Raw genomic sequence first — 10,537 nt, 5'->3', positions numbered from 1 at the left:
AACGCGGCCGCGGGCAGGGAGGGCAGCCCAGTGGCCCGCCCCAGCTGCCGCGCCCCCTTCCAGAGGGCTTTTGAGCAGTTCTTCGCTACTTCCTCAGGGACCCAGGGGGTGATGGGGAAAGGAAGGTGCTTGAGCCTGGTCTGTACGGGGTTCTGAGCAATCTGGTGTAGTCAATGGCGTCCCTGCTTATGGCATCAGGTTAGAAGTAGGTGATGGCTAATGTACCTTCCAACCCAAACCAGTCCTGTTCTGTGAAAGCATGAAATGCTGTCAATACTTTCCCTTGAACGTTTGCGGTATGAGTCTTTCAGCTGTCTGCTGAGAGCAAAAGAGTGGTTCTTCAAAAGTTTAATCTTGTTTTGAAAGGTTGTTAATTTGCCTTCATTGCTTTCATGTGTGTTTTAGTGGTGATATGCTGTTCATAAAGTACAAAGGTTTTTCTTTTAAGAGAAAAGAAAATTCTATTCCTGGATCTAAGGGGAAAAAACCCCAAACAGTTATAAGTTGGAATGAAGGTGCTTGGATAGAAAGCATAATCAGTGTTGGTAAGAGAATTATAGAATCTGCTGAGTTGGAAGTGCCCCATCACTTAGTCCAACTCCTGGCCCTGCACAGGACACCCTGAGAGTCACACCACGTGCCCCAGTGCATTGTCCAAATGCTTTGTGATCTCAGATTCAGTGCTGTTGCCACTTCCCCAGGGAGCTTGTTCAAATGTCCAACCACCCTCTGGGTGGAAAACCTTTTCTTAGTATCTGACCTAAACCTCCCCTGACTCAGCTCCATACTGTTTCCTCAAGTCCTGTCGCAGGTCAAGAAAATGAAGAATTAAGGCAACTGGTGACCATAATGTGAGTTAACTTTCATTTGTAACAGTATTCAAACACTAAATTGTTTAAAGAATTGGTGTTATTTCCCATTATCCTACTTTGATTTCATTGGTAAAGGATTCAATCTGTTTCTCCAAGCCAAGTCTGTTTTTCCAGTGACGGTAATAGGTGAATGATCTTTGTGCTCTTATCTTGACCTGTTGTGTTTCTTCTCCCCTCTCCAGTTCAAAAGAGGGAGTGATAGAAAATCAGCCTGGGGGGCACCTGGTATCCAGCCAGGGTGAAACCAATACAGTGCTGTAAAAATCTCGGTTGAATGCCCTTTGAATGTTATAAGTTGTGTCAAATAAAGTAGTGCAATACCTGAACTGTAAAATACACTTCTCTGTCATTGATGGATCAGCTAATGTAACTTTTAAAAAGTATGGTTTATTTTGGATTTAAATAATATTATTTCTAATATTATTTATTAGAAGCAACCAGAAAAAAAATGAAATAGCTAATAACTTCTGTCACATTCTAAGAGAGTAAAAGCTAGAAGTATCATTCAGGAATCTGACCCATTGTGAAGGAGCAGCAGGACATACTTTTCCACATCCCTAACGGGTGGAGCATTTATATCAAGAACTAAAAAGTTTCTGCATTTTGTTCCTATGATTCCAACAGGTAAGACATGATAAAAAAAAGTTAGGTCTGCTGGGTTTCTACTTGTAGAGGTTTTTTAATTGATCTTTGCAAGGAATGTGCCCAGGCTCACTTTGCAGAACTTGTCCATTGACTGCAGAGGGCGATACAGTACTTGCAAATTACTTGTGGATTCCTTTTTATTTGATTTCTGTATCTTATATTTGGAGGGAAAATTTCTTTAGTATTTAAATTCTATTAAAACTGTATGAACTAAGTTACCTTTCTGCTTGTGTGTTGAGTGAAGTAACTGCTCAAGAAAGGGCAAGTGCTTTGTCTTTTCAATTTTATTCAGCAAAGAAAGAAAACTGGGGGCACCTATATTGCAGTTGTTTAAGTTAGGACACATGTGAAATGTGCAAGGGCTCAGGAAAAGTAACTCGTCAGTGCAGAAGGATGTTTCACCAAGGTGCTATGATGGTCTTTTGTTGATAGAGAAAAGTAGGAAATGGATATGTGCAATACTGCAGCATAATCATACTCTGATCATTGTCAGTAGCATGGGTTAATTAGCAGAACAGTAACTAAAGTATTAATGTTTTCCCTTTCCAAAGGAGATTTGTATTGTGTCTGCTGTGGCCAGGTAGCCATTGTTTCTTGTCCAGTGGAATAAATTCTGCTTTTCAGTACCATTTTTTTTTTTTTTGAAACCGAACTCCTACCTGTTTAAACTGAACTCCTACCTGTTTCTGGCTTTGAAATGGAGATCCAAAAAATGTTGCACATAGAACTGGACAGCTGTTGCATTTCCATACCCGTTCATTTGTGAATTTTGAACATGTGAATTTTGCACTGGGAAGGGAATAACAGGCATGGTGAAGAAAGCTTCCCTTTTCAGCTGATAATCCTTCTCTGCTCTATTGATTTCTTTGCAAACAAGTATTGAATTGGAAAGCCCAGATTCAGGTCCCACGTATGTCTTCTTAGAAGAATGCCTTCATCTCCAGACCAGTAAGTAGCACCTGTAACTAATGAGGTGAAGCTGGTCTCTCTTGTGTAGCTGGCAAGGCAAATTTAACTTAATTCCAGCCTATATAATAGGAAGCAGCTGCTGCTGCTTTCTGCTCAGAGCTTGTTCCATCAAGTAGTTGCAGGTGTGCTGGCAGCTCTTTTAAAAGGATGGCATAATTAGTAGGTTCTTGTTGGATGTCCTATGGTATAGGTTTCAAATTGCATGCTGTGGTCAAGACTCCAGTTTCTGAGGGTCTGAAGATTATCTTCAGCTTTTCCTTTTCACTATGTTTATGGATTAAATTCTTATGCTTTTTCTGACTGCTTCCAAATTACTGCAAGAGGAAAGGTACTTGAAAAGTACAGAGTTTTTCTTGCTGCCTTTGTTAGTTCTTGTTAAAAGTCTATTAACTATATAACTACTTTTTAATCTCTTTTTCATAGTTTTCTATCAAGTCAAAGTTCTTCTTTGTATGTCACTTTTGATAGTAATTTCCTGCTAAATATCCAAGGAAGTTCTTGTATATATAAAAGTAAATATTATTCCCTGAATCTTAACTGTTTGTGGTGCAGAGAGGAAGAGATACTCCTACAAGTTCTCCTTAAAATATGGCAGACCTTTTTCTGTTGGTTCCAAAGTTTTCACAGAGTCATTACTGCAGGTATGCATCTTTCTTCTCTCATAGGGAGAGTGATTCTTTCATTTTCTTTGGGCTGTGTGCTGAAGTCAAACTGTATTCCTCAGGTGGTCATAGACACTGGCAGTCTGAGATGCTTTTCTATATGAGAGCTTTTCAGTATTATTGGAAAGCTTAGAGACCATCATCCTTCTGCATGGGACTCGTAGGAAATGTATTTGGTGCTCTGAAGGAAATAATAATGATTTTTGGAGATCTAGTGCTGGCTTTTGCTCTTATTGAAGTCAGCAGGAGCTTTGCTGTTGACTTCTGTGAAAGTGAGATTAGGTCCTTTGTAATTTCATTTTCATGTTTCAACATAGGTGAGGATATATGCTGGGAAACAAACTGGGTTTAATTCTGACTTAGGGTGGAGAGTACCTGTGGTTAATGTGGAGTGTGACTTTGCATTCTGATGTGTGAATTCTATATTTTACATTCCCTGAGTTCAGAAAATCACAAGTTACAGGTGGTGGTGCAGTGGCAGCAGCATTGGCATGGACCAAGAAGGTTTCAAGGGGGAAATGTTTTTTTTGTCACCTGGTAATCTGAGTTCTAAAGCTTTGTTGTAAGGTAAGCTTTTGTTCAAACTATGTTATTACAGCAACATGGTGAGGATTTTTTTGTAGGAGAAGAGCAGGAAATTGAAGCTGATAGTTTTTTTAGACTCTGGAATGTCAAGTCTTTGGGTATGTGATTTCTATTGCTGAAGGTGATGGCATTTCTCTGGCTTTGGTCACCGTATAACTGGCTAAAAATTGCATGGGACAGCATGATTAGTGCCTCATGGAATGCTGTATGTCTAATTTATAATAATTTTCATTGATGTATCATTTCTTACCTGCTGGTACCATCAGAGCATGGTGGGTTTTGATACTTAAGAGAAGAAAGCTGAATTTTCTGGCAAAGAGGGTGTGGCAGTTGTGCATCAAACTTTTAAGTAAATGCTGAGTTTAACCGCTGCCAGCCCAGGTGCTTTGTGCTGGTGCTCAGAGCTGTCCATTTCCTACAAGTCTCTTAGATCACAATTGCACATTTTGGAGTTGTGTGACACTTTCTGGGGTGGGAAGAAAGGTGGAGTGATTCTTGCTAGCATGTTACAGATGTGATAGAGGGTTCAAATGGGCCTGTTTTGGATCCACATAGGGCCAGCTCAGCTTCTGCCGCATGTTTTTGTCAACTGGTGTGCAGAGAAATCTGAATGTCTTGGTAGGATGAGGTCTTCCCTCAGAAAATTCTGACTGTGCGTAATTGTATGTTGCACTATTATTCTCCTCAACTGAACCTGTGGTTCACTTTGAGGACACCCAGTTTGTTCCTCAGAGCAGTATAGATCCTAAAGATCACTGTGCTGCAACAGTGCAAAACTGGACTATGGGAGTTTAGGAGCTTTGCTGCAGCAGTAGTACCAGGCAGCAGTAGTGTGGTGGAATTTGCTTCAAATAACCTCCTCTGCTTGAAGGCTTGTGAAACCTTACCAGGCTTGTTTTCTCCTTGCTGTGCATGTGAATTTCTCCTTATTGGGGGCATGGGTTAGGGGAGGTTTTGTTCATTGTGGAAATTCTTGGAGATTTGGTTTCAGTGAAGAGTCAATTAAATAACAGTTAAAATGGAGAAATGACTTATTGTCATTACTGGAAGGGAGTTTCACTTTTTGCTTTGCAGATCTGGAACTTCTGCTGTATTTCTGAGAGTAATCTTTTATATTTATTAGATACTGTGTTCAATTTCACACTGATTATGTATAAAGGTTTTATTGTTACATGAAGGTGAGCAAGTGCAAGTACTTCAAGATGATTAAAAACTTCATTCCTTATTTTGGTTTTCCATAGCTGTGTGTGTCACAGCACTTTCATTGTAGAGAATGGATTCTTTCATTCCTCCCCCCCCCCCCCCACTATGGTAAGCCCTCTAGTCTGCAGCAGTGGTGTAGAACAGGGTATAATGATTCAGCAGTATTTTACCAAAACTATCTAAATCATGTGGAAATAGAGAACCAGTCCTGACACTTTAACCTTTCAAACAGTTTGGAGGAGGAGAGAAGCATATCCTTTGCTATTTATCAAATAATTATAAAATAAATATTCTAAAACCAAAATCCTTCAGAAGTGTAGATGGAATTGTTTCCATTGGAAACTGTAAATAAATGGCTACAGGGTTTTGTGGACGTTAGGGATGTATAGAAGAGGTTTAAGTATTACTACCATTAGTCATATATGTAGGTTCAACCTAATTCTTTACAGGAGGAGCTTGCCATGTTAGACTCCATGAATATGACATTCTACTCAAAAATCCATTTTCATATTGCAGTCCTGTCATGAAATTCATGCTACTGAATATGACTTTAAAAAAATTCAACTTTTAAGGCCATGTTGCTTTTCAACAACACCCAATCAAGTTGTCCTATATTATGGTGTTCTGACTGTGTGATGTGTAATAATGGACATGTTTGAGGATAGCACTGTACTCAAAATTGTGTGTTTAAATTGTATTCACTGAGTTAATTATGCAATTGCATTCTTAATTGGAAATAATAATCAAAGTGTAATGGGGAAGTAAGCCTATAAAGTTGACTTTGATTTCCATTAAAGAGAAATCCATCTTTATCCTTGAGCTTTCACAAAATGCCATTAGATCAGCCATTTTATCTGGAAATAATTTCTACAAATTCAGACACTCTTTGTAGATTTGATGTCTGTGATCAGTATCCATTGTTGCAGACAATTTTGTCCCATTTTCTTTTTTCCAGACTTGTAGAACTTCCTGTAAACAATCTTCTCCTAGTAACAAGCATGCTCTCTTCAAAACTGCTTTTGTTTTCTTCTTTGTTTTCCTTTTTATTATGTTGGATACAGCTTTTATTTTCAGTTAGTTGTTTAGTCACCATGTCCTTTTTCTCCTCTATGAAAAGCACAAGATAAACAAAGCAAAAATTTGCATCAGCATTTGAAGTACTATATTTAGGGGAAGTAAACAGGAGTACCTATGAAGTGTCTCAGAGATGTTTCTCCTTACTTTATATTAACAACTTTGCAATGTCTTGTCTTTCCATCCTGTTTTACATATAAATACATTTTCCATAGAAAATACAGTGTGAATTTAGATAGTACTGCAGATTCTATTAGTCTGTTTTTCTTGCAAAATATTTATAGAACCATTCTAAACAGTATCTTGCTCACCTGCATTTGAAACTTGTTTCCATCTATGCTTTGTTGATGAAAACAGCTTCTTTAGCTGCCAGTGTTAATAAGTGTTCAAAGCATTCATATTAAAACATAATTTTTTTTTTTGCATTCCTTTGTCAAAATATGAAAAAAACCATTGTTTCCAGGTAATAAAATGTAAGAGCATCGGAAAATGTGCCCTTAAGTATGTAAAACTTTGGGGCTCTGACGTTTCACTTAGAGCTGTCTGGAGTGAGACTGAGAACTCTTTGATCCTTGGAGTTAACATGCATGGGGTAAAATGTTTGGGATTTAAAAAGACATTACAATCCATGCATTGAGCAAGGATTGCTGAAGTGAATGCCTGGGAAATTCCGTCATCATATACTTTAAATTAGGCATCTCTTCAGGCTTTAGTCACCTTTCTTATAACAGAAAGGGGTCATGATTAACTGTTTCAGACTCCAAATTTATTGATGTTCTACTGAAGAAGGCAACTTTCTGCCTTTTCCTTTACTGTCCAAATAAATGAGTAGGGCTTGTTTTCCAAAGAGCAGGTGCTGGAGCACAAATCCTTTATGTTTGCTGGGTAGAGCTCACTAGGTTAGAAACCTGAATTCAGCTCCCTTCAGGCTGAGACTCAAACCATATTCCTCTCATCTACATAGGGGAACTGGATCTGTTGGAGGGGACTTGGGTACGTTCCAAAAGTCTGCTATCCTTTTCCTAGCTTAATATTCCAAGTTGTTCTTTTCATCTTTGATGAAGTGAAGCCATGATCTTGGACTACACATCTGAGTGATTTCTTAGGAGATTCCAGTACCATCAATGAAAAGATGAAAACAATGAGTGGTAATACTTGACAGCCAGCAGTGGTTTTCCAGGATACAGTAATAACTGAAAGTAGAAAACTTGGAGACCAAAAAGTCCAGGCAATAAAATAATTCACAATAGAGCTTATACTTCTCTGTAAGGACTTTAGGTCCAAGCACTGTCTGTTAGTCCTGCAGTGGTTTGCTTCCTGAAGTGACTATGATTTCATTCAGAGGGCCAAACTGCCTTGTAGAGTTCCTTAGTTATCTCAGAGAGACAGTTATGGCTCAAAAATCTTGTCTGAAAGGAATCCACATTACATTTTTTTCATTTACGATATTTCACAGAAGGACATACTAAGCTCATGCATTAAAAAAAAAAACACGTAACTTTTCGTACAGATATAAATGTGTGAAGCAGTAAGAATGATGCTTTGAGTTTAAAAAAAGAAAAACAAGCATATTACTTACAATGTGGTGTATTTACAGATGAAAATAAATCATAACAGGAAAACTTCCAGCAGTCTTAACGTGCCTGCTACCTTGCATTTCCACTCTTGTTGACAGCGTGTGGTAATTGGTGCTTTGGGTTGAGATAATTATTAATAAATGCAACTGTGTGTTGTGAGGTGCTGCTTTACCTGCTGCTTTGAGACAAGCATCAAAACCTTTGTGAATAGGTTTAGACACTTTGTTATTTGTATTCAAAAGAATATAATGGCTGTGGAATTCTGAGTTAACAGGTTTAATTATGCCCCATATGACACTGAATTAGCTTATCCAGCACTAGAAGACACATTGTATTAGTATTCTTCTTTCTGTGGGGATGAAAATAGTGTCTAGGTGGTTTCATTACCAGGTTTGTGAATGCTCGAGCTGTTTTTAAAAGGCACTTCTTCAGCCTGAGATCTTGGAGACTCAAAGCTTCTTTTAATATGCAATCCAGGGCTTGAAATTTATTTGAATGAGGTATAGATTTTGTATTGATCTCTGTATATTGAGCAATTCTTGCCATGTATTCTTAATTGACCTTTCAATCTGTGTATGAAATAATTTTGTGATCAGAAAGTTAACATTTTTTAACCAAGCAGTAATAAAACTGGATTATTTTGACATTGTACTTAAAAAAATAAGGTCCAGTTTTAAATTGTGTAGTTCATGTTGCCTTTCTCTTCATTTGCTTAATACTGAAGTACAACAAAAATGGGGGAAAAAAGAGTTTTGAATACAAGTGTTAGTACTTTGAATTTTACATCTCTTAATACTAACATTTTTACAGGTTTCTGTCTGAGTCATGAGAACACAGAAATCCAAATATAATAAGAATCAGGACACAGTAATGGCAAAGTTGCCATGTATCTTATTTTTGGGAAACAGTGTAGTTTCTGAAATTCTGGATCTTTTCTAGAAGTTGTATTTCTTCCCCAAGCATTACCTGCTCCCCTTTTCAGTTGTGATCCTAGGCATTTCTTGAAAGCTGCCTCTCTTGACCCAGGTGTATCTTCCACCTGCAGCCGATAGGCTGTTCAGTTCCTCTAAGCATGTGCTATAAATTCATTTACCAACAACTATCTTCCATTCCATCTCCTCTTCCTGACTGTGGAACTTGCCCTTGAGTGAGTCTGAGAGCTCGTAACTTAGGGTCTATGAGCTCTATTCACCTGGGGTGAGGAATGGAAATTTAATTATTAATTTCCTGCTAGGGGGAGCTCAGTTACTCTATTATGGAGTTTGTCCTCTCTCATCTCTTCCTGCACATAAGGTCACAAATTACCTTTTGCCCTGATTTGAGATTTTTGGTCCAGTGTTAACCGAAAAGTCATTCAGAAAGCTTGCCTATTTTCATTCTAGTTTAATTATACAGAAGTTAGTACCCGAATTATGGGGAAAAGGGCATTTTTTAGCAAAAAACCACTAAATGTGTCACTGTTTGAAGATACTGTATTTAAATAAGCCCCGTTTATAACTGAAATTAATTTATACATTTTATTTTGGACAAAGGGAGAGGAAGAGAAATAGTCATAATAATTTCTGAATGGATACAATTGTACTTAGAAGGCTATCTTCAACAAGTTTGAATCAGAACAGCTCTATTGCAATCCATAAAACTGCATCCCTTTGGTAGATGAAAATCTGTGGTATTCTTGTCTTGCTATCTTTTTCCTTTCCAACTTTCTTGACCTATTTTAATTCTAAAGTGAAGGATCAAGAGTCTTTTGAGATGAGCAGATAAGATTAAAGTGGCAAAGTGATGGATGTTTTTACTAATCAACAAGTTGATTAAGTCTCAGGAAAGGCAAACAGATTTGACTAATAATATTCCAGAAGACATTGAAACACTATGCCTAAAAGTCAGCAGTAAAGGCAATAGTTATTTTACTTGTAGAGGGGACCTTGCTGAAAGAGGTTGGGATTGCAGTGCCAATAGCTGTGTTCCTAAAATGGATTTCCTGAATCAGAGCTTTCTGCATTAACAACAGTTACCAGAGAGGATGCTGAGACTTTTCTGGTAGGTTTCCCAGAGGGATCAAGGCAAAATCATGGTGAGTTTACAAAAATTGAAAAAGACCTGGTTTGACTCTCACTGAATGTTTGCAGTCTTTCAGTTTCAGCTGGCTAGATCCCTTCTGGTTCTGAGATTCAATGAAAGGACGATGAACACAGGATGCAAAAGTTATAGAAAACATTTCTCTAGCTAGGTGTAATGTATTTTCAGGAGCATAAGTTTTGTCTAGTAGTGCATCTGTTTCTGTAAACAGCCTGTAGTGTGAAGTAATAGGGTTTAGAAGCAGTCATTGCTTGATGAAGGAATATAATTTATTTCTTGTCAGAAACAATAAAGGGTCTACCATGTCTAGTTTATATTATTCAAACCTTGAAATCTGTTAAATCAGTAGGTACACAACAGTAAAAGATAAAAAGGAAACATTAGTTTCCTGGTTATTTGGTTATTTCCTGGTTATGGTTATTTCATGTGTTGCATCTGAACGTGTAAGATCTGATGTTCAAACAGTCCTTCAGTCTCTCTTTAAATGCTGCAAGTACTTTTTTCTCCATTATTTTAAATATATTTATGTGAACATCAGTTAAGCTCCCTTCTGCCTCAATTAAATGTGTTTAACAAGTAATCAGTCTGAATTAACAGCAGGAGATGTCATGCCATTCATATATTGATAACAGATGTGTTCAGATAATTCTGTGCATGTATCTGGCAGTGAAGGGAAACTGCTGTGATTCACCTGCTTCCTGGGAGAAGACTTGGGGCTCACATCATCTTAATTAAGCCTTTTTGCTTTAGGCTTCTGACACTTAGGATGAAGTTAAATAATAGCTCATTAGTTTCTGTGTATCAAATGCTTGTCCTAATGGAGCATTTACATCTCATCTATGAAGAAGGGCCTTTGAAAGGAAAATCTTGA

At 37.7% G+C, this 10,537-nt stretch overlaps 1 long non-coding RNA gene across 2 annotated transcripts in view; it reads left to right on the top strand.

Annotated features, from left to right (window-relative positions):
* Nucleotides 1-96: 96 nt before the first annotated feature.
* Nucleotides 97-10,537, top strand: part of LOC102037192 — an 85,536-nt gene continuing 75,095 nt past the window's right edge. For both annotated transcript variants that reach the window (XR_001335693.1, XR_265270.1), the window contains exon 1: nt 97-198. This is a non-coding gene — a long non-coding RNA (uncharacterized LOC102037192). The remainder of the gene's footprint in view (nt 199-10,537) is intronic.

Source organism: Geospiza fortis, unplaced genomic scaffold, assembly GCF_000277835.1.
Source record: "Geospiza fortis unplaced genomic scaffold, GeoFor_1.0 scaffold11, whole genome shotgun sequence".
Classification (NCBI taxonomy): domain Eukaryota; kingdom Metazoa; phylum Chordata; class Aves; order Passeriformes; family Thraupidae; genus Geospiza; species Geospiza fortis.
Note: the sequence above shows the minus strand (reverse complement) of the source record. Positions and strands in the feature narration are given on the sequence as shown.